Source organism: Macaca mulatta, chromosome 2 (genome assembly GCF_049350105.2).
Source record: "Macaca mulatta isolate MMU2019108-1 chromosome 2, T2T-MMU8v2.0, whole genome shotgun sequence".
Taxonomy (NCBI): domain Eukaryota; kingdom Metazoa; phylum Chordata; class Mammalia; order Primates; family Cercopithecidae; genus Macaca; species Macaca mulatta.
Window position 1 is genome coordinate 156,118,312 of NC_133407.1, and position 22,449 is coordinate 156,140,760.

Genomic DNA, 22,449 nt, shown 5'->3' on the forward strand with positions numbered 1-22,449 from the left:
CATCTACTATTACATAATGTATAAGCCAGGAGATTCATCATACATTGCATGAAAACCTGCTTTGTAGATTTGTCAGGTCTCCTTAACAAAACAATCCTGCCATAGACTCACCCGCCCTAGTATTGCAGCAACTGCAGGATTTTAAATCAAAGCCTTTTCTCAGTCTCTCTCTGTCTCATTTCAGCTCAGAGCAGGCAATCTGGACTGCAGTACTAGCAGTTTCCAGAAAATGCTCAGGCGTGCTCACAGCTAACAAAGAGCTGAGCGCTGTTTCCTGCCCTGGAACACTGGAGAGTTCAAGGGCTTCTGAGGCTAGAGTGTTCTGATCCAGTGAGTGTCATGCTTTGCTTTGATTCTGTGTCAGATATCACACCAACTCCAGCAAGTCTGCAAGTGCATTTTATACTAATTTTGTAATTACACTAATATTGTTATTCAAAATTAATTGTCCCTGTCTAGAAATAGAATTCTAGCATTTTCTAGGTTTTGACACAACTTGTGTGCAAGTCTTAGAACCCTTCCCTGCCCATGGCATGCTGCTGGATGTGTCTCAGAACTCATCTGGAAACCCTCTGAGACTGAATCTGCCCCATTTTAAACACTCCTGTAGATGGCCTCTCTGTTCTCATGTCGAGCATGGATTTTATTTTTATAGAGGTTTATCTTAAATATCCTTAATTTGTAAAAATCCTGATATTATTCTCAGAAAAAATTCCACTGTCCAGCTCATCCCTCAAACTGAGAATTTTTAAAATCAACTGAGAACACGGATTCCCTCCTCCGGGCATGCACTACTAAACTATAGAATGCCTATATGATCCATTTATGTGCTTTTTTGCTTATTTGCTGTCTCCTTGAGCTAATACGTAAGCTTCAGTGAGAGTGGGCACCTGTTAATTCTCGCTGTATCCCCAACACCTGGCACGTGGGAGGCACTCGATGGATCTGTGAAGTGAATGCATGATTGTGTCTTCTTGTGTAGATGCATTTGCTGCCTCAGGTGATCACTCAAGTGGGCCATGCCTGGGCTACTGGAAAAGCAGAGGCTTGTTTTGAGTGCTTGTCGCCCTACTGTCTTCACTCCTCCTCCTTCCCCCTGTCAAGCATGTGGCACCAGGCTGATCCCCAGGCCTCTGCTCTTGCCACCAACACACGCTGTCTCCCTTTATGGTTCGTGATTTTTGTTTTGTTTCCCTGATTTCCTTCAAGCACTCCCTCAGGTTAATTAGATTAACCAATTTGTCCATAACATGGATCATTTTAAACGCCTTAACTACTCTGGACAAAAATTAAGATTGGCTGGGCGCAGTGGCTCGCACCTGCACTCCCAGCACTTTGGGAGGCCAATGCGGGTGGATCACAAGATCAGGAGTTCAAGACCAGCCTGGCCAAGATGGTGAAACCCTGTCTCTATTAAAAGTACAAAAATTAGCCAGGCATGGTGGCGGGTGCTTGTAATCCCAGCTACTCAGCAGGCTGAAGCAGAGAACTGCTTGAACCCAGGAGGTGGAAGTTGCAGTGAACTGAGATCGTGCCACTGCACTGCAGCCTGGGTGACAGAGCAAGACTCCATCTAAAAAACAAAAAATTAAGGTTATTTTCAGAAGATAGTGACAAAAATATGTTTTTCTATTCAAAAGGGACTAAATGAGGACAGTCTTAAGTAAGCAGACAAGGAAGGCTGTCAGTTTCTTATGTAACAATGATATCAGGGGACAAGGATATCATTGATACAATGATACTATTGTTACATAAGGAGAGAGAGAGAGAGAAGAGGAGAGAGACTGCATACTGCCAAGTTTTCAACAGACACAGAGTCCCATTCAACAGATATTTATTAAACTTCTACTCTGCACCAGGTGCTCTTCTAGATGCTGAGGACAAGACAGACAAGATCCCTGTTCTCTAGGAACATCCATCCTACATCACCACTGTCCAGTGGAAATAGAGTGGGAATCACAAATGCAAGCCACATGGCATTCTAAAACTTTCTAGTAGGCCTGGACAGCATAGCAAGACCGCGTCTCTACAAAATTAAAAATTAGCCGGGTGTGGTGGCATGTGCCTATAGTCCCAGCTACTTGGGAGACGGAGGTGGGAAGAACGCTTGAGCATGGGAGGTCCATGCTGCAGTGAGCTGTGATTGTGTCACTGCACTCCACCACGGGTGACAGAGCAAGACTCTGTCTCAAAAAACAGCAACAAAAATTCTAGTAGACACATTAACAAAGTAAAAAGAAACAAACAAAATTAATATTAATGATACATTGTGGTTAACCCAATATATCCAGAACATTCTCATTTCAACATATAATCAATATGAAAATGATTAAGATATTTTACATTCTTGTTTTAGGCTAAGTCTTCAAAATCCAGTGTGTATTTGACACAGCACATCTCATTTGAAACAAGTCATACTTCACGTGCTTATAGCCATGAATGGCTAGAGGTTACCATATCAGACAGTGCCATTCTAAACAATAAGCAAGTCAGTAAATACAGATATAGTACATAATAAAGATATATATAAATAGGCCAGGAGCAGTGACTCATGCCTGTAATGCCAGCACTTTGGGAGGCTGAAGCAGGTGGATCACGAGGTCAGGAGATTGCAGCCTGACCAACATGGCGAAACCCTGTCTCTACTAAAAATACAAAAAATTAGCCAGGCGTGGTGGTGGGCGCCTGTAATCCCAGCTACTGGGGAGGCTGAGGCAGGAGAATTGCTTGAACCCGGGAGGCAGAGGTTGCGGTGACCCAAGATCACACCATTGCACTCCAGCCTGGGCAACAGAGCGAGACTCTGTCTCAAAAAAAAAAAAAAAAGAAGGGACAGGGTCTGGCTCTGTCACCCAGGCTAGAGTACAGAGGTGAGATAATAGCTCACTGCAGCCTCAAACTCCTGGGCTCGAGCAATCCTCCTGCCTCAGCCTCTCAGTAGCTAAGACTACAGGTGCACACCACCACACCCAGCTAATTTTTAAATGTGTTTTGTCTTGTTATGATGCCCAGGCTGGTCTCAAACTCCTGGCCTCAAGCATTTCTCCTGCCGTGGCCTCCCAAGGTGCTGGGATTATAGGCGTGAGCCACCATGCCCGGCCTGGTTTCCTTTTTTATATCTAGATCTCTGATCCATTTGGAATTTGCTCATGTAGTAGGAAGATATGAAGTGTGGACCTTTTCCCAAAGATCTTTTTCCAAAAAACTTACCAGTTGTCTGGAGTTATTTGTTTAAAAATCTAACTTTGACTCAGTTGATTTGAGATGCCACCTCCATGAAATACTGAATTTCTATATGAGTGTGGGTCTATTTTTAGACTTTCTATTCTATTTCACTGGTCTGTTTGTTTATTTATGTGCCAGTAGCACACTGTTTAAAACGTATGCTTTCATGTCTGGTAAGGCATTCTTGCCTACCAGACATTAAAGGCTCTTCTTGCATTTTTAAAATAAGAGCTTTAGTATCAATGACCTAGCTCCACAAAGGAGCTTGTTGCTATTTTTATTGGGATTGTTTAAAATTTATAAAGTAACTTAAAGAGGACTGGCATCTTTCTGATGTTGTTATCCTGTCCAAGAATAAAGAATATCTTTCCATTCGTTCATATCTTTTTCTGTGTCTTTCAGGGGGTTTTAATATGGGTTTTGCATATTTCTTGTTAAGTTTTTTCCTAAATATTTTATCTTCTTTGTTGTATTGTAAAGGAGATTTTCTCTCCCTTAATATCCTCTAACCAGTTATTGTCCAAACATGAAATTCATTTATGTTTCGTTTCTACTTCATACACATAGCCTGAAGGTGATTTTACACAATATTTGAATTTTTTTTTTTTTTTTTTTTGAGAGGAAGTCTTTCTCTGTCGCCCAGACTGGAGCGCACTGGCATGATCTTGGCTCACTGCAACCTCCACCTCCTGGGTTCAAGCAATTGTCATGCCTCAGCGTCCTGAGCAGCTGGGACTACAGGCGCGTGCCACCACACCCCACACCCCGCTCATTTTGATATTTTTAGTAGAGATGGGGTTTCACCATGTTGGCCAGGCTGGTCTTGAACCCCTGGCCTCAAGTGATCAGTCTGCCTCAGCCTCCCAAATGCTGGGATTACAGGCGTGAGCCACCATATCCGGCCAATATTTGAAATAATTTTGTGCATGAAGCAAAGCGTGCATGCCTTGAACCATCAGAAAGCAAATGGGTTACTTTCTCAACCACCCATATTGACAATCTGCAGCGTCATGGTAGAACTCAAAAAGTTTTGAATTTTGGATTTTTGGATTAGAGATGTTCAATCTATATCTTACAAATTTTTATTTCTTTATTTTTGAACCTCAGTGTTTTCAACCTGTGAGGTTCCTAAGAGACACCTGAGGAGTATCTTCAAATACAGATTCAGATACTGCCTTCCCCGTCCAAGGTGGCAGGAACATGTCAGGGAAGAAAGAGAGTTTTATGTGCTCCCCTTCTCTGGTCAAATCCCATTGGTTAACACCCAGACTGCAAACAGCACAGATACAGGAGTCACAGAGAGTGGGGCTAGGCTGAGCAATGGGCTCAGCACCCTGTGAGTTATTGGATTGCCTGCCTGAGGGGACCAAGGAGAGAACCACCTCTCAGCAGTAGAAGCAAGGCATAGATATGCAAACTGCACAGAGACTGGGACTGCAAATGGCAATAGCAGCCGTGGACAACAGAGCTGGAGCTCCAGAGCGGAACTGAGCACTAGGAAGTGAGATCCTTAAGGTAAGCCCCCAAAGGTGTGAGGACAGTGACTTCAGATCCCTGTGGTTGCTCACTTATTTATTTATGGAGACAGAGTCTCCTCTGTTGTCCAGACTGGTGTGCAATGGCACGATCTCAGCTCACTGCAACCTCTGCCTCCCGGGTTCAAGCGATTCTCCTGCCTCAGCCTCTGGAGTAGCTGAGATTACAGGTGCCCGCACCACGCCTGGCTAATTTTTTTTTTGAGACGGAGTTCTGCTCTTGTTGCCCAGGCTGTATAGTGCAAGGGCTCGATCTGGGCTCACCACACCCTCCGCCTCCTGGGTTCAAGCTATTCTCCTGCCTCAGCCTCCCGAGTAGCTGGGATTACAGGCATGCACCACCACACCCAGCTAATTTTGTATTTTTAGTAGAGATGGGGTTTCTCCATGTTGATCAGGCTGGTCTCGAACTCCCGACCTCAGGTGATCCACCCACCTTGGCTGCCCAAAGTACTGGGATTACAGGTGTGTGCCACCGTGCCTGGCTGCTTATTTACATATTCACATGTTTACTCTTGGACTTCAGGTGCAGAGGGCTGAGCAAATTACCCTCCTAATTTCGTGCCACTTCATGTGGTTGGCTCAGGGATGGTTATTTTCTTCTTTTATTTTATTTCTATTTTTCTTATTTCTTATTTACTTACTATTTTATTGTCTACTATTTACTTAGTACTCTCATTTTTATTATCCTTTTATTATTTAGTGTTGTTGCTATTTTTTACTTATCATTTTCTGTATCTCTCCATCCCTCTCCCATGCTCCTTCCAAGCAAATTCAACCCATCTATTCTGTTTATAGTTCATGTTCTCCATAAAATATGTTTTGTTTGGGATGCCTATGTTTTTAAGTACATGTAAGTGGACTGTGTTGTAGATTTCATTCTGTGTTTCACTCTGTCCCCTGGCACCCTGTCTATAACATCCATCCTATTGTTTTGGGTACCTCTGACGTTTGCTTCCAATTCTGCATGACTTTCCATGGTGTGTCTAGCATATCATACCTTCCACTCCCACGAAGATGGACGTTCAGGACACATGGACATCCAACCACAAAGAATGTGCTGCTCCTCTGGACCTGTGTGAGCTGGAAAGGGAGATGCCAGCCATGGGGTGTGTGCACTGACCTCCACTGAGCCATTGGCTGCCCACCCCCAGAGAGGCAGGACCTTTCCCACAGTGCCCACCTGCCAGCACTCCCACTGCTGAGCTATCCACGCCCCGGTCCAGTGCAGCCTAGCATAGTCTGCTATAATGTGATGTGCCCGTGCTATTTAATTGTGCCTTTCTCTGACTGCTAATGATTTTGAGCCTCTCTTCAATGAGCGTATTGGCTTTTTGAGACTGTTTCTGTCAATTCCCTATTCATACCCTTTGTCTTTTTTTTTTTTTTTTTAGACGGAATCTTTCTCTGTTGCGCAGGCTAGAGTGCAGTGGCGCGATCTCGGCTCACTGAAACCTCCACCTCCCAGGTTCAAGAGATTCTCCTGCCTCAGCCTCCTGCCTCAGCCTCCTGAGTAGCTGGGATTACAGGTGCCCACCACCACACCTGGCTCATTTTTTAATTTTTAGTAGAGACAGGGTTTCACCATGTTGGCCATGGTTGACCAGGCTGGTCTCAAACTCCTGACCTCAGCTGATCTGCCCGCCTCAGCCTCCAAAAGTGCTGGGAGTACAAGTGTGAGCCACCACACTTGGCCTTTTTTTTTTTTTTCCTGTTAGGACCGCTATTCTAATTACTCCTTCTTGTTGATTTTCAAATGTTCTTTATACCCTTTATAAAGCAATTTCTGTTTGTATTTGGCAAATATTTTCACCTCTTCTTTGTCTTCTCCCAGGCCCATGGTGTCCTTTGTAGGAAGGACATTCTTGATTTTTATGTAACCAAATTTGTTTATTTGCCTTATGGTTTTTGTTTTTAAATTTGTTTTAAATTTATTTTTAACCGACAAATAATAATTGTGCATTTCGTTTTGTTTTGTTTTGTTTGAGATGGAGTCTTGTTCTGTCAACCAGGCTGGAGTGCAGTGGTGCAATCTCAGCTTACTGCAGCCTCTGCCTCCCAGGTTCCAGCGATTCTTGTGCCTCAGCCTCCTGAGTAGCTGGGACTATAGTCGCATGCCACCGTACCCGTTTAATTTTTGTATTTTTAGTAGAGACAGGGTTTCACCATGTTACCTAGGCTCGTCTCAAACTCCTGACTTCAAGTGATTAGCCTGCCTCCACTTCCCAACGTGCTGGGATTACAGGCGTGTGCCACCATGCCCAGCCAATAATTGTGTTATTTATGGGGCACAATGTGATGTTTTGATCTATGTACACACTGTAGAAAGATTAAGTCAAGCTACTTGACATATCTATCACTTTACCAACTTATTTTTTGTGATGATAAAAATCTGTTTCTTAGCAATCTTGAAATATACAATGCATTACTACTAACTATGGTCACTGTGCAGTGCAATAGATCACTAAAGCGTATTCCTCCAACCTAACTGAAACTTTGTACCCTCTGATCAACATCTTCCCTCTCCCTATTCCTCCCTCTCCCCAGGCCCTGGAAACCACCATTCTGCTCTCTGTTTCTATGAGATCAACTTATTTAGATTCCACAAATAAGGGAGATTATATAGTATTTGTCTTCCTGTGTCTGGCTTATTTCATTTAGTGCAATATCCTCCAGTTCTATCCATGTTGTCACACATGACAGGATTTCCTTCCTTTCGAAGGCTGTATAGTACTCCATTGTGTGTATGTACACATCACATTTTCTTTGTATGGCTATGTACGTACTGTACGTACATATCCATTCATTCGCTGATGGATACTTAGGTTGCTTCCATATCTCAGTTATTGTGAATAATGCTGAAATGAACACCGAATGCACATATCTCTTTGACATACCTTTGGATTTAAATTCTCTAGGACATATACCCAGGGATGAGACTGCTGGATTGTAAGTGTTTTTAAATTTTAATTTAAGAAGTTCTTCCCTTCACCTGAGTAACTAAGGTATTCTCTTTCATTCTCCTATATCAACTTTTCAAGTTTATCTTTCACTTTTAGGTCTTTAATCCATATGGTGTTAGGTAGAGATTCAGCTTTATTTTTCCAATACCATTTACTTAACCACCCGCCACCTCTGGTTGTTACTCTTTTGTGGGGAGATATTAGTGATTCAACTAGATTCATATATGCATTGAAAATATTGGAAAAAATTGGCCGGGCATGGTGGCTCACGCCTGTAATCCCAGCACTTTGGGAGGCCGAGGTGGGTGGATCACAAGATTGAGACTGAGACCATCCTGGCTAACATGGTGAAACCCCATCTCTACTAAAAAATAAAAAAAAATTAGCCAGACATGGTGGTGGGCGCCTGTAGTCCCAGCTACTTGGGGGGCTGAGGCAGGAGAATGGCATGAACCCGGGAGGCGGAGCTTGAGGTGAGCCGAGACTGCACCACTGCACTCCAGCCTGGGCAACAGAGCGAGACTCGATCTCAAAAAAAAAAAATTTTGGAAAAAATTATACACATGTCCCCAAGTTAATTTGCTTGGCATGCCTAAATGTAAATCATCCATTCAATTCTTTCAGTTATTCTTCATTAATCCCTTTATTTTAATAGCGTCAAGCCCTTTTAGATGTTGTGAGGTAACACCTACATCCTGGTAAACTAAGATTGCCAGATTTAGCAAATAAAAATACAGGATCCTCAGTTAAATGTGAATTTCAGAAAAATAATGAGTAACTTTTTTAGTATAAGTATGTCCGTCAGGCGCGGTGGCTTATGCCTGTAATCCCAGCACTTTAGGAGGCTGAGGTGGGCAGATCACCTGAGGTCAGGAGTTTGAGATCAGCCTAGCCAACATGGCAACACCCCATCTCTACTAAAAAATACAGAATTAGCCAGGCATGGTGGCACATGCCCATAATCCCATCTATTCGAGAGACTGAGGCGGGAGAATTGCTGGGACACAGGAGGTTGAGGCTGCAGTGAGTCGACATCACACCACTGCGCTATAGCCTGGGCAACAGAGCAAGATTCTGTCTCAAAATAGTAATAATATTATAAGTATGCCCTATGCAACATTTGGGACATACTTATACTAAAAGGTTATTGATTGCATATTTGAAATTCACATTTAACTGAGCATTCTGTATTTTGTCAGGTAGCCCTATGGTATATCCAACCCAAAGGAACCTGTCCTGCTCAATCTTCTCGCCTTCCCCAACCCCTGCACCATTGCTCCCAGTTCCTGACCTTAGTCCTTCCAAATAACCTACCCTTAAATGAATATCTCAGTACTTCGCTAAGGGTTTAACTAGTGAAGTGCTTTTTTGCTAGCATCAATCTTCACACTGATGCTCTCAAATGTTAACCTGTTTACAGGTCACCTGGAACCTTGTTAAAATGCAGACTGTGATATAGTGGGTCTTGGATGCGGCCTGAATTCTGTATCTCTAACAAGCTCCTAGGCGAGGTCTATGCTACTGGTCTGGGGCCTACAGTTTGGTAGGAGAGTTTTGCACATATCCCTGGGGGCCCTGGCTGTCAAACCTGCAAGCTGTTGGGAACCAGAGCAAAGCCCAACTTGGCTCCCTGTGCTCCTTTCCCTGACACTAAAGCCCAGAATGAGACAAGAGCCAGAGTTAAAGGAAAGTGACGCTGCTGCGCACATGCAGGCAGCTCTCCTGGAGTCCTCGCAGGCCCTCCTCCTGCTGTTGGAGCTGGATGCTCCCACCACTTAGCTTCCTGTGGGAACCATTTCTTTACCTTTGTGTCCCCTCCACACCCACTAACCTGCCTCTCTGGCTGTGATGATTTTGCCTTCTCATCCCTCTTCCTTGTCGGATGGCAAATAACGTGGGGGGAGGGACAGTAGTGTGATCTCGGTACCTAGCATCTAGCTCGATGTCCAGCCTATGGCAGGTGCTTAGCAGATGCATGGAAGCTGAATGAATAAAGGAAACGGTAAATTAATACTGACTTCTACTGTCCAGACTGTCCTGGAAACAATTTTTGTTTCACTTTTAAGGGGTGCCTTAAAGTATTGTTCTGCTCTGACCATTGGTGGAGCCCCTACTGAGTCCTTGGATGTTTTTCTTTTTCAGTTTCTCATTTTTCAGTTTCCAAATCCTCAAGTACAGAGCAACATCTTGTCCTATTTCCTTGACATCCCTTGCCCCCTTAGGGACTTCAATGTGCCAACTGCTTGGCTTGATGGAATCCCTATTTCCCTTTCTTCCTGCTGCTGAGCCTTGCTTTTGCTGGTCCAAAAAGATCCCTTAGTTTTATTCACCTCACAGCTCAGGGCTTCTCTTCTCCCAGACGGGCCCCTCTCTTCAGCAGGCCTCTCTACTAACATTCTCCACTGCCTCCCGCCATCTTTCTACCTGCCAGGAGCTTTCACAATGGCTAAGTCAATACGTAAGTGACAGAATCAAAGCTGGCTATCTTAAGCCAAAAGAGACTTTATTGTAGGCCTTTTGTGTAGCTCATAAAGAAGACTGTAAGACCAGGCTCAGAAACAATAGCGCAGGGCTTAAGACATGCAGCAGGCCTCCCTCAGCAGGAGCACCTGGCCACCTCACCTGGAACACACATTAAAATGGGGGAGCTCTGCCTGTGCCCTCAGGTCACAGTGCTCTGCTCAGCAGTCCATGTGAGAGGGAGTCCTGTCGGTCTTCTCAGGCCCTGGGCCACCCCTAGGCTGGGAGAGTCACTTTGATTGACAGTTGAACCAGGAACACGCAGCGATGTAGAGTTCCCTAAAAGGAAGTACAACTGTGGTTAAGAAGAGAGAGAGCGTTGCCCAGTGTTTCAAAAACAAAGAAAACAAATGTTCACATAGACCTGCTACAGATTTGAAGGCTAGGAGGGAGGCCTGTGGCAGAGTGTGAGTGAGTGAGAGATCCCAAGCATCCTAATTCCTGGTTTCTAATTTCTTTTCATACCTGAAACACTAAGAATCCATTGAGAATGAAAGGAGGTAATGTAAATAGTACACTTGTTCTCATCTGGATTTGGCCACCAGGTTACAACTTGCTCCATAGCTCTGGACAAGTCACCTCACCTCTCTTGTCTCAATTACTTTGTCTACAAAATGACACTTTTAGGCTAGATGATGTCCCGGACACCTTCCAGCTATAAAGTTCCTCCCAAGCCTTTCCAGTTTTGCTTTAACATACAAGGGAATGTGCACTTACCATTGCTTAAGGTAGCTTGGCTTTGTAAGACACATGTTATCAAGTACATGGTGTTTCCAAAGCAGTTTAGAGGGAAAGGTGATGCTGTTTCACAGATAAGAATATAGTTCACACATAAAGCATTTACTATACGGAAAGTATTGCTCTAAGCACTTTAATATGTTCATTCATTTAACCTTCATGATAATTCTGTGAATTATATACTCTTATTACCTCCATTTTACTGATGAGGAAATGAAGGTGCAAAAAGATTAAGCAACTTGCTCAAGGCCACAGAACTTGTAAGTCCAAGAACTTCTTCAGCCCCTAGGGTCAGTACCCTTAACTAGCACACACCGTGTAGCTTCTCTGACTCAGAGTAGTCAATTAAAAAACAGACCATACACATACAAATGCTGTTGTTTAGAAAGGCTGTGTAGTTTCCTTCCCTCCCCAACAACCTTGCTTAAATTATCTGGAAATATCTATATATATGTAGCAGTCTCTGCAGTTACCCAACCCTTCACAGGACTTTCCCCACCTAAACATAACCACCACCTCATTTGCCTCTGAAGGTGAAACTTTAGTATGAGGTCAAGGGCATCTATTTCAAAAGAAGTCTAAAAAAACTTTTTTTTCAAAAAATAATGTAGAAAGATACACATATGTGACCCACCACTTTTATTTGTGAGCAGAGGCTATTTCATTTGTACTTATAATGACCTTAGTGGAACATTTTTCAGTGTGTGCAACTTTGAACTGCTTCACTAACCTGATTAGTCAGGGGAAGAATTTCTCCTTCACTGGTGAGTCCAAATCTCATTACAGTGCTTGGGCCCGGTTACTAATTGCTGACATTCTGGACTTGCCAAATGCATTTAAAGAAGGTGGCATGTGGGTGGGAACCTATATTTTCATCTTGGTAGATTTGATTGTACTTAATGGCCTTTCCCAATAGGCCTGGCCCTTGTGCTTAAATACAGAGCAAAAATAGCTGCTCACAGCATGACTGTTTCTAAGAGCTGGGAGGACCCTTGGAGACCATCTGGGCCAAGCTTTATCTTGACCCCCAGGACGCTGAAGCCCAGAAGTGAAAAATCATGCTGGTATGTAGGGTGCCTCAGCCAGGAGGGGCTGTGGGCAGGACAGGCAGAGTGGGGGTCACACCCAACTTTCCCTCCTGGACTCCTCCCTGTGTGTCTCCAGCCTCGGGAAGGCCACACTACTTACATGATGGCTTACATGATGGCTTTGCCATATCTATGACCCACAAGGTATTTAGGTAATACCTTTCTTTAAATCAACCCGTGTTTTAAACTTCTTTTATTATGAAAGATTTCTTTAAATAGAAAATGAACACTTCCCACACAATAAGGTCGCCCTACAATGGAGAAAGCATGAGAGGTGGACGGATCGGGTTCACAGACTGGTTCTGCCATTTCCTCGCAGGGCATTGGGCAAGCAAAGGAAGTTCTTTGCTGTGCAATTCCTCAGCTGTAAAATTCATGATAGTGCTGACCCCATAGGATGATAGGGGCATCACTGGCATGGGCACCTGTTAATTTACTTCCCTATTTTGATTCCCATTGATGCAATTTCTGCAGGAACTACACTAAAAATACTCAAAATGTTCTGTTTGGTTTTTCCCACATGACCTTTAGTGGTCAAAGAAAGGCAGGAGAGTGCCTTTGACTGCCACACCTGCCCTTCCAATGACATCTACAACTGTGTCCTCATGGAAGAAGAATTTGATGGCCAAGTCAACTCTCAGGAGCATTCAACGGGAGAAAATGAGCTTTTCTGCACCCACACACATTGTTTAAGAGTTTATGTTCACATTTAATACCTAGCAGTTTGGGGGGCCGCTAATGACTATAGTTCCTTTCTCAACCATGCTCGTTAATGGCCCCAAATCTCCTATGCAGAAAGAATTTATGCAGAAAGAACTAAAGTCTTCATGGAAAAATTGCTAAAGTGTGCCAAGGTAGAAATGATTTGGGGAAATTTTCCTACACATTTCAACAAGGTAGAATAATGGAGTCAATAAATCCTGCCATATCAACATTAAGAACATTTATGATCTCTAGTTATAGCACCGAGTACATCCTATTTGATTAATTTGATTGTTCTGTCTGTCATGTGTAAACTTTCTTCTACAAGATATTATATATCATACAAAGTACTTCTTTCCTTTCTCTTCTTCTATCCAAATTTTCAGTAATTTTAAACATCTTTTGATTTAGAACTGTTGAATTCCACCTCCCAGGTCCCACAGTGATTGTAGAGATGGGATAACCGTAATGTGTGAGATGGCAAATGCAATGCACAACCTGCTGCACCAGCTAGCAGCTGCAGCATAACGTCACCCCAACACTTAGCAGCTTAAAACAATAACCACTTATTTATCTCATGATTCTGTGGGGCAGCAACTTGGGCCGGGCTCAGCCGGGTGGTTCTTTTGGTCTCTGCTGGGCACCCTTATGCATCTGTGGGCAGCTGCAGGTCACAAGGGCAGATCTGCTTCTGGGGATTGGTTGCTTGTCTGATGGAGAGCCTTGGCTTCCTCCATGGGCCTCATCACTCCATCAAGCTAGCCCGGGCTGGTTTACATGACAAAGGAAAGGGTTGGGGTGAGTGAAGAAAGACTGACACGTAAGGCTTCTTGATGCCTTACATCAAGAACTGGCACAGTGTCATTTCCACCACACCCTGTTGGCCAAAACAAGTCAAGGCCAATGCAGGTTCAAGGCATGGGAACTAGACTTACCCTCTTGATGGGAAGAGCTTCCAAGTCAGTACAAAGAGCATGGGAACAAGCAGGCCATTTACTGTGGCCACTGATGCAACAAATCTCCACCCCTGCTGAGGAGATGTTTCTCGAGCTCTCTCCAGTTCATGTCTTGCCTCTTTAAGCAGCCTGGCTACTGGAGTCTCCAGGAAGCCAGTTACTTTCATTCCCCTGATGCCTTTGCATCTTACTGTCTCCTGGCTTGCTCTTTCTCCCTTTCTCTTCACAGGTATTTCCAGTGAAGTCCCACTCTCCTCAAACCTCACAGGATCTCTGGAAGGCCACACAGAACCTGGGACAGGAACCAAGGCACAGGGATGGGATGGAGACTCAAAATTCACTGTTAACATTTTGGTTCTCATTTGAATTTTTAACACATGCATCTATCACCTTAAGTTAATAGCAACAAAATTTTATTGCACTCTTCTTACCATGTGCCAGGCGTTGTGCTAAGTACTTGACCAGCATTATTCCATTTAGTCCCATGAAATAGACAATAATCTTAATTCCCCTTGTTTCATAGAGATATACAGAGGGTAAGTGACATGCCCAAGATCATGTAGTTAAACATTAGCAGAGCTGGTATTTGAACCCAGGCTGTCTGCCTCGAATGTCCATTGTCCTTGCCACTGCATTCTTACCTCTACTCCACAGAAGATATCTTCAAAGGGTTATCTACACTTGCTGTCTCCACTTATTGTCCACTCACTTCATACATCAGCACAAGCTGATCTCTACCCTGATTAATCCATGAACTGGGTTCTCTCCAGGGTCAAAAATGACCTTGTCATTAAGTCAATTGCACATTTCTCAGTTTGTCCTTTGCTTGACTGCTGGGAGCTATTAGACTCTTTTGGCCACATCTTCTTCTTGGAACATGCTGCAATTTTGGATTCTCTGCAGTCACACCTTCTGGATCATCCACCTCTGTCTCCATCACCTTTGCACTCTCCTCCTCCTCACGATGATCTCTCCTAGGCCTGCTTATCCTTCCAGTCTACATCCCCTGGGCAATTGAATTCATTCCCATGATTTCAGTGCTAATAAATGGCCAATGGCTTCCAAACCTTCATCTCCATCTTGAGCATCCTGCTGCATCTTCCATTGGCAATCAGGCCCCTCCACTTAGCTGTCATGGAGAACTCAGAAAGCCTAGAATGAATTGGACATCACACCTCTGCCTATCACCATCAAAACTTCCCCTTCTTCCTTCATGTTTCACAAATCAGAAAAGCTCCACCCAGTAAAATAAACCAGAAATCTGAGAGTTAGCTTTTTTGGAGGTGGGCCAGGCAGAGCAGTGGGCCAATAGACAGATGCATGCACCGCCTGCAGGGGGCAGCCTCCCCCCAGCCGCAGTGCAGGCCACTGCCAGTCCAGATGGAACCCCATGTTGCCAGACCTTTGGCCTTTTACACAACCAGCGTTGCTATGTGAAATGCCATGATTTTCAGAAACTGGCTACTAATTCAACCAAATATCAATAAAGCACTGTGCAGGCCAAATCTCCTGCTGACCAGGTGCAGTATGCAGGCTGCCGGGTCACACCTCTACCTGCCCACTCTCCTGGGTCAGCACACTCTCCCCCACAGCCGCAAGGGCCATTTCTGGCCAATGCCCACATCTCTGTCTCCAGTCTGACCTTCTTCTTCAGCTCCAGATCCTCAAATCCAGCTGCCCCTGCAGGCACTTTATGCTCAACCCATCATCCAACACTAACAGACCAGTGTAACCATATCCTTCAGCTCTTTGAGAAAAGCTAGGAATCTGGATTTGCATGTGAAATCACCAATTTTTAAAACCCACATTTAAAAAACCATTTCAGATATAGAAATAATTTTTATTGGGTCAGACTTAACGTGAAGGCCCCCAAGCTGCCACCCTTGACTTAATGCAAGCTGACTAGCCACCAAGCACCATGTTGATTTCTCCCTAGACATGTTCAGTCCTTCTTGGCCAAGGCCCTAGAGAGGGTATTCCTATCCACATTCCCCTGTTTCAGGTGAGGAGGCAGGCTTAGCAAAGTATAGTAACTCACCAGGAAGTAGCACCACTAGTCAGTGGAACTTGCTTCTGAAGCTTATGTATTTTTGCCCAACTTTATTTTCCCTTAAGTTTGATGGCACAGTCTTGCTTTTTCTCTATCATTCACTTTCCGTACCATTTTCATTCCCAGCCTCCACTCCTTTCCCATTAGAAGTGGTTTATAATTGAAGTATACAACCACCCAAATTCTTGTGCAATATTCACATATATTAAAACTGCTAATAAGAGAAACTCTTGGTCTTCTTACTGTCTCCTAGCTTGCTCTTTCTCCTTTTCTCTTCACAGGTATTTCCAGTGTGTTCCACTCTCCTCAAACCTCAGAGCATCTCTGAAGGCCACACAAGAACATTTGTGTTTTAGCCCATTCTCATGCTGCTATAAAGAAATACCTGAGACTGGGTAATTTATAAAGAAAAGAGATTTAATTGAGTCATGATTCTGCAGGCTATACAGGAAGCATAGTGGCTTCTGCTTCTAGGAGGCCTCAGGAAACTTTCAATCATGGCAGAATGTGAAGGGAAAGCAGGCACATCCTACATGGTCAGAGTAGAAACAAGAGAGAGGGAAAGGTGCTACACACTTTTAAACAACCAGATCTCACAAGAACTCACTCACTATCACCAAGACAATACCAAGGGGGAATGGCACTAAACCATTCATGAGAAATCCACCCTCATGATGCATTCACCTCCCACCAGGCCCCACTTTCAACATTGAGGATTACAGTTCAAAATGAGATTTGGTGGGGACACAGACCCAAATCATATCAACTTGTGGGGGCAGAAAGATGCCACCTTTACTTGAATTGCAACCCTTACCTTTTCATCCCAGGCTGTAGGAGCAGAGCCTGACAACCAACACTTGTCTTGGAGATCACTGCATCTAGAATAATCCTGCCCTAGAGATCTAGGTGGACACATGGGCAAGTAGGGGCCTGGTGGCCCACTGATTTCCCTACTGAAGTAAAAAGCCAGATACAAGACTTCTACATCTGCAAAGGTGGAGTAGATGTGCTTTTCCCTACTTTTCCCACTAAGTATGACTAAAAACCCTGGACATTATGTATAAAACCAATGTAAGAGGATGCTGAAAGGTAGAGATAAAAGCCAAACCTGCTGTGGACCTCAGGACCTGAGGAACAACATAATGGTGAGTTCCTTGGGTTTTTTGTTTTGCCTCACACATCTGTGACTCTAGAGAAAAACAGGTAAAACAAAAGGTTTAAATAAGATCCAGAGTTTGATGACATAATACAAAAACAACCAAATTTCAATAGAAAATCATTTATCTTATCAAGAACCAGAAAGATCTAACACTGGATTAGAGAAGACAATAGATGCCAACAGAAAAACAAACAAACAGATTTTTAAAGCAGCCAGAATAAAAAGTGCTCCAACAGGCAATTATAAACATGCCTGAAACAAATGAAAAATAAAAAGTCTCAGCAAAGGGATAGACATTCTTAGCAAAGAAATAGAAGATATAAAGAACCAAATGGAAATTTTCGAGTTGAAAAATACAATAACTGAAATAAAAAGCTCAATGGATGGGCTCAAAAGTGAAATAGAGGGGACAGTTCAATAAGCTGGAACATAAGACAATAGAAATGACACAACTGAATAACAGAGATAAAATAGTATTAAAAAAAAAAAACACCAAAAAACCCCAAAATGAACAGAGCCCTCAGGGACCTATGGAACTATAAGAAAAGCTCAAACATTCATGTCATCAGAGTCCCAAAAAGAGAAGAGAAAAGAGGGTGAGGCTGAAAAAGTGCTCAAATAAGTAATGGCTGAAAATGTCTCAAATTTGTCAGGAGACCAAAAAAAAAAAAAAAAAAAAAAAAACTATAAATTAAAAAGCTGAATGAATTCCAAATAAAATATACCCAAAGAAACCCATAGCAAGAAACATCATAGTCAAACTTCTGAAAACTAAAGACAAAGAAAAAAGTCTCGACAGCAGGGAAAGATAAATTGCATGTTTCCTATAAGGAAAAAAAATTTGAATGACAATGGATATCTTATCAGATAGCATTAAGGCCAGAATGTAGTGGCACAATATTTTTCAAATACTGAAAGAAAATAATTTTTAAACCAGAATTCTTTATCTAGTGAAAATATGCTTCAGGAATGAAGGGGAATCAAGATATTTTCAGACAAAGCAAAACTAAGAAAATTTTTGCCAGCAGACCCATCCTCAAAGAATGGCTGAAGGAATTTATCTAAATGGAAAAGAAATGATAAAAGAAGAAAACTTGTACTATCAGGAAGAAAGAACACAGTGAACAAAACTATGGGCAAATAAAATAGACTTTTATTCTCCTCTTTTCTAAATTATATTTGATGGTTGAAGCAAAAATTTTAATACTATCTGATGTGATTCTCAGAGTTTGTAGAGAAAATAGTTAAGGCAATTAGAGTATAAATGGTGCAGAGTAAAGGGACATAAGATATTAGGTTTTTATATTGCATTAGAACTAGTAAAGTGACATCAGTAAGATATGATACATAAAATGCAGTACATAGAGCGACCAATAAAAAGTCTGTACAAAGAAATACACTCAAACACAGTCTAAATAAATAAAACTGGAATTTTAAAATGTTCCTGGCCAGGCCTGGTGGCTCATGCCTATAATTATCCAGCACTTTGGTAGGCCAAGGCAGGCAGGCTCAGAGCCTAGGAGTTTGAGAACAGCCAGGGCAACATAGTGAAACCCTATCTTTGCCAAGAAAAAAAACAATTAGCTGGGCACAGTGGCACACATCTGTAGTACCAGCTACTCAGGAGGCTGAGGTGGGAGGATGACTTAATCTAGAAAGCTGGGGCTGCAGTGAGCTGTGATCACATCATGGCACTCCAGGCTGGGCAACAGAGTGAGACCCTGTCTCAAAAACAAAACAAAACAAAACAGGCTGGGCATGGTGGCTCAGGCCTGTAATCCCAACACTTTGGGAGGCCAAGGCCAGTGGATCACCTGAGGTCAGGAGTTTGAGACCAGCCTGACCAATATAGTGAAACCTCATCTCTACTAAAAATACAAAAATTAGCCAGACTTGGGAGGCTGAGACATGAGAATTGCTTGAACCCGGGAGGCAGAGGTTGCAGTGAGCCAAGATGTCTGCCTGGGCGACAGAGCAAGACTCTATCTCAAAACCAAACCAAATCAAACAAAACAAAACAAGAAAAAATTCCTGTGCAAGTAACCCAGAAGAAGAAAAGAAAAAGAAAACAGATTAAAAAAAATTAAGAGAACAGAAATAAAAATAAAATGGCAGACTTAAAACATAACAATACGATAATTACATTAAAGGTAAATGGTCTAAATATACCAACTAAAAGACAGACATTGGCAGAATGGATTTTTTAAAATGATACAAGTATATGTTGTCTACAAGAAACTCACTTCAAACATAATGATGTTTTATGTAGAAAACCCCAAGTAAGCTACAAATAAAACCAAACACCAAAAACCCAAACCCTCCTGGATTACAGAAGACAATAGATGCCAACAGGAAAAAAAAAAAGTACGCTATCTCTGTATTTAATAAGTGAGTTCAACAAGATTACAGGATACAAGATCAACATACAAAAATCAATTTTATCTCTATATGCTAGAAATTAACATGTGGAAACTGAAATTAAATATACCTAACATTTGTAATTACTTATTTTTAAAAAGGTATAAATTTGACCAAATGTGTATAGAACTTGTATGCTGAAAACTATGCAACATTTATGAAAGGAATCAAAGAACAACTAAATAAACGGACGTATATACCCATGTTCATGGATTGGAAGACTTAATAGTAAAAATGTCAGTTCTTGAAAAATATACATGTTTAATGAAATTCCTATCATAATCCCAGCAAGATTTTTAATGAATATAAACAAGATTATTTTAAAATTTATATTGAAAGGTGAAGGAACTAGAATAGTTAAAAGAATCTTATAGACTGAGTGTGGTAGCTCATACTTATAATCCCAGTGCATTGGGAGGTCACAGTGGGAGGGCAGCATAAGGCCAGGAGTTCAAGACCAGCCTGGACAACATGGAGAGATTTCTTCTCTAGCAAAAAAAAAAAAAAAGGTCTTGTAAAAGAAGAATAAAGTGAGAGCAACCAGCCTATTCAATTTCAAGATTTATAGAGAACTTCAATAATCAAGACTGTGTGTTATTGGTGGAGGAATAGACACAGACCAAGGAAACAAAATAGAGAACCCAGAAACAGACCTGTACAAGCAGGCCAGTTGAATTTTACAAATGTGCAAAAGCAATTCAATGGAGGAAAGGCAGCCTTTCAAACAAACTGTGCTGGAGCAATGGGACATGTAGAGACAAATGAACCTTGATCTAAATCTCACACTCCAGACAAAAAGTAATTCAAAGTAGGTTACAGACTTAAGCATAAAATGTAAATCTATATAACTTTTAGAGAAAACCAGGAAAAAATCTCTTGAGGTAGGACTACACAGAGTTCTTAGACTTGACATCAAATGCATAATCCATAAAACAAAAAATTGATAAATTGTTTCTGACCAAAATGAAAACTTTTACTCTGCAAAAGACCTTGTTAAAAGGATTAAAAGACAAGTTACAGACTGGAAGAAAATATTTGCAAATCACATATCTAGTATCTCATAGACCAATGTCTAGAATATACCAAGAACTCTCAAAACTCAACAGTAAAAAATCAACAAGCAAACAATTAGAAAATAGCCAAAAGGCTGCAGTAAGAGATCGTACACTGCACTCCAGACTGGGTGACAGAGTGAGACCCTGTCTCAAAAAAAAAAAAAAAAAAAAGAAAAGAAAAAAAAAGAAAGAAGGAAAGAAAGGAAGGAAGGAAGGAAGGAAGGAAGGAAATAGCCTAAATGATGGGCACGGTGGCTCATGCCTGTAATTCCAGCACTTTGGGAGGCTGAGGCCAGGTGGATCACCTGAGCTCAGGAATTTGAGACCACCCTGGACAACATGATGAAACCCCATCTCTACTAAAATACAAAAAATTAGCCAGGTATGGTGGCCTGCACCTGTAGTCCCAGCTACTCGGGAGGCTGAGGCATGGGAATTGCTTGAGCCTGGGAGGTGGAGGTTGCAGTGAACCAAGAAGGCGCCACGGCACTTCAGCTTGGGCTACAGAGTGAGGCTCAGTCTCAGAAAAAAAAAGGGGGGGGGTGGGGGGGGCAAGAAAATAGCCAAAAGACAAGAAGAGACATTTCACTGAATGGGATATATAGATGGCAAATAAGCACATGAAATAACACTAGCCATTAGGCAAAAGCAAATTAAAGACCATAGTGAAATATCATCACTACACACTTAACAGAAAGATTAAAATTTTTAAAATGGTGACAACACTACATGCTGACGTGAATGCTGAGAGACTGGATCTCTCCTACACTGCTGGTGGGAATGTAAAATACTACAGTCACTCTGGAAAACATTTTGGCATTCTCTTTAAAAACTCACAATTTCCATCCCAGCACTTTGGGAGGCCGAGACGGGCGGATCACGAGGTCAGGAGATCGAGACCATCCTGGCTAACACGGTGAAACCCCGTCTCTACTACAAAATACAAAAAAACTAGCCGGGCGAGGTGGCGGGCGCCTGTAGTCCCAGCTACTCGGGAGGCTGAGGCAGGAGAATGGCGTGAACCCGGGAGGCGGAGCTTGCAGTGAGCTGAGATCCGGCCACTGCACTCCAGCCTGGGCGACAGAGCGAGACTTCGTCTCAAAAAAAAAAAAAATAAAATAAAATAAAATAAAAAAAACTCACAATTTCCATACAGCTCAGCAATTGCACTCCTGGGCCCTCATCTCAGAGAAATGAAGACTTAGGTTCACACAAAAACCTGAACATGGAGGTTTACAGTAGCTTTATTCTTAATCATCAAAAACTGGAAACAACGCAGATATCCTTCAGCAGATGACTTGTTAGGCACACTGTGGTACTTCCATACTGTGGACTGCTACACCCAACCACCTGGAATTACGCTGAATGAAAAGGTGAATCCTAGAGGTTATGTACTTTATGATTCTATTCATAAAATATCCTTGAAATGACAAAATTTTAGAAATGGAGAACAAAATAGTGGTTGCCAGGGGTTCTAGGGAAGTGAGGATGAGAGGGAAGTGGATGTGGCTATAAAAGGGTGCCACTTTGTGGGATGGAGACGTTTTGTAGCTTGACTACAGATACTGCATCAGTGTCAGTATCCTGTTGTGATATTTACTGTGGTTTGTGAGAAGTTGCCACGGCAGGAAACTGAGTAAAGGGCACATAGCATCTCTCCGTATTATTTGTTACAACTGCATAAGAATCTACAATTATCTCAGAATAAGTTTAATTACAAGAAAAAGCCAGATACAGAACAATAGGATCTGTCTCTTAAGTCCCAAATTCCCAGTTGGCTGGCCACACACCACAGTCTCAGTTCTGTCCATAACCAAGTTTTGGGGATCTCTTCAAGTTTGCAATGTCACTTCTACTGAGATCCCTCTGACAACTTCAGTTAAGGCTCTCCTCAAAACCTTTTTTTTTTGAGACAGAGCCTTGCTTTTTCACTCAGGCTGGAGTGTAATCACCGCAACCTCCGCCTCCTGGGTTCAAGTGGCTCTCCTGCCTCAGCCTCCTGAGTAGCTGAGATTACAGGTGCCTGCTATCACACCCAAC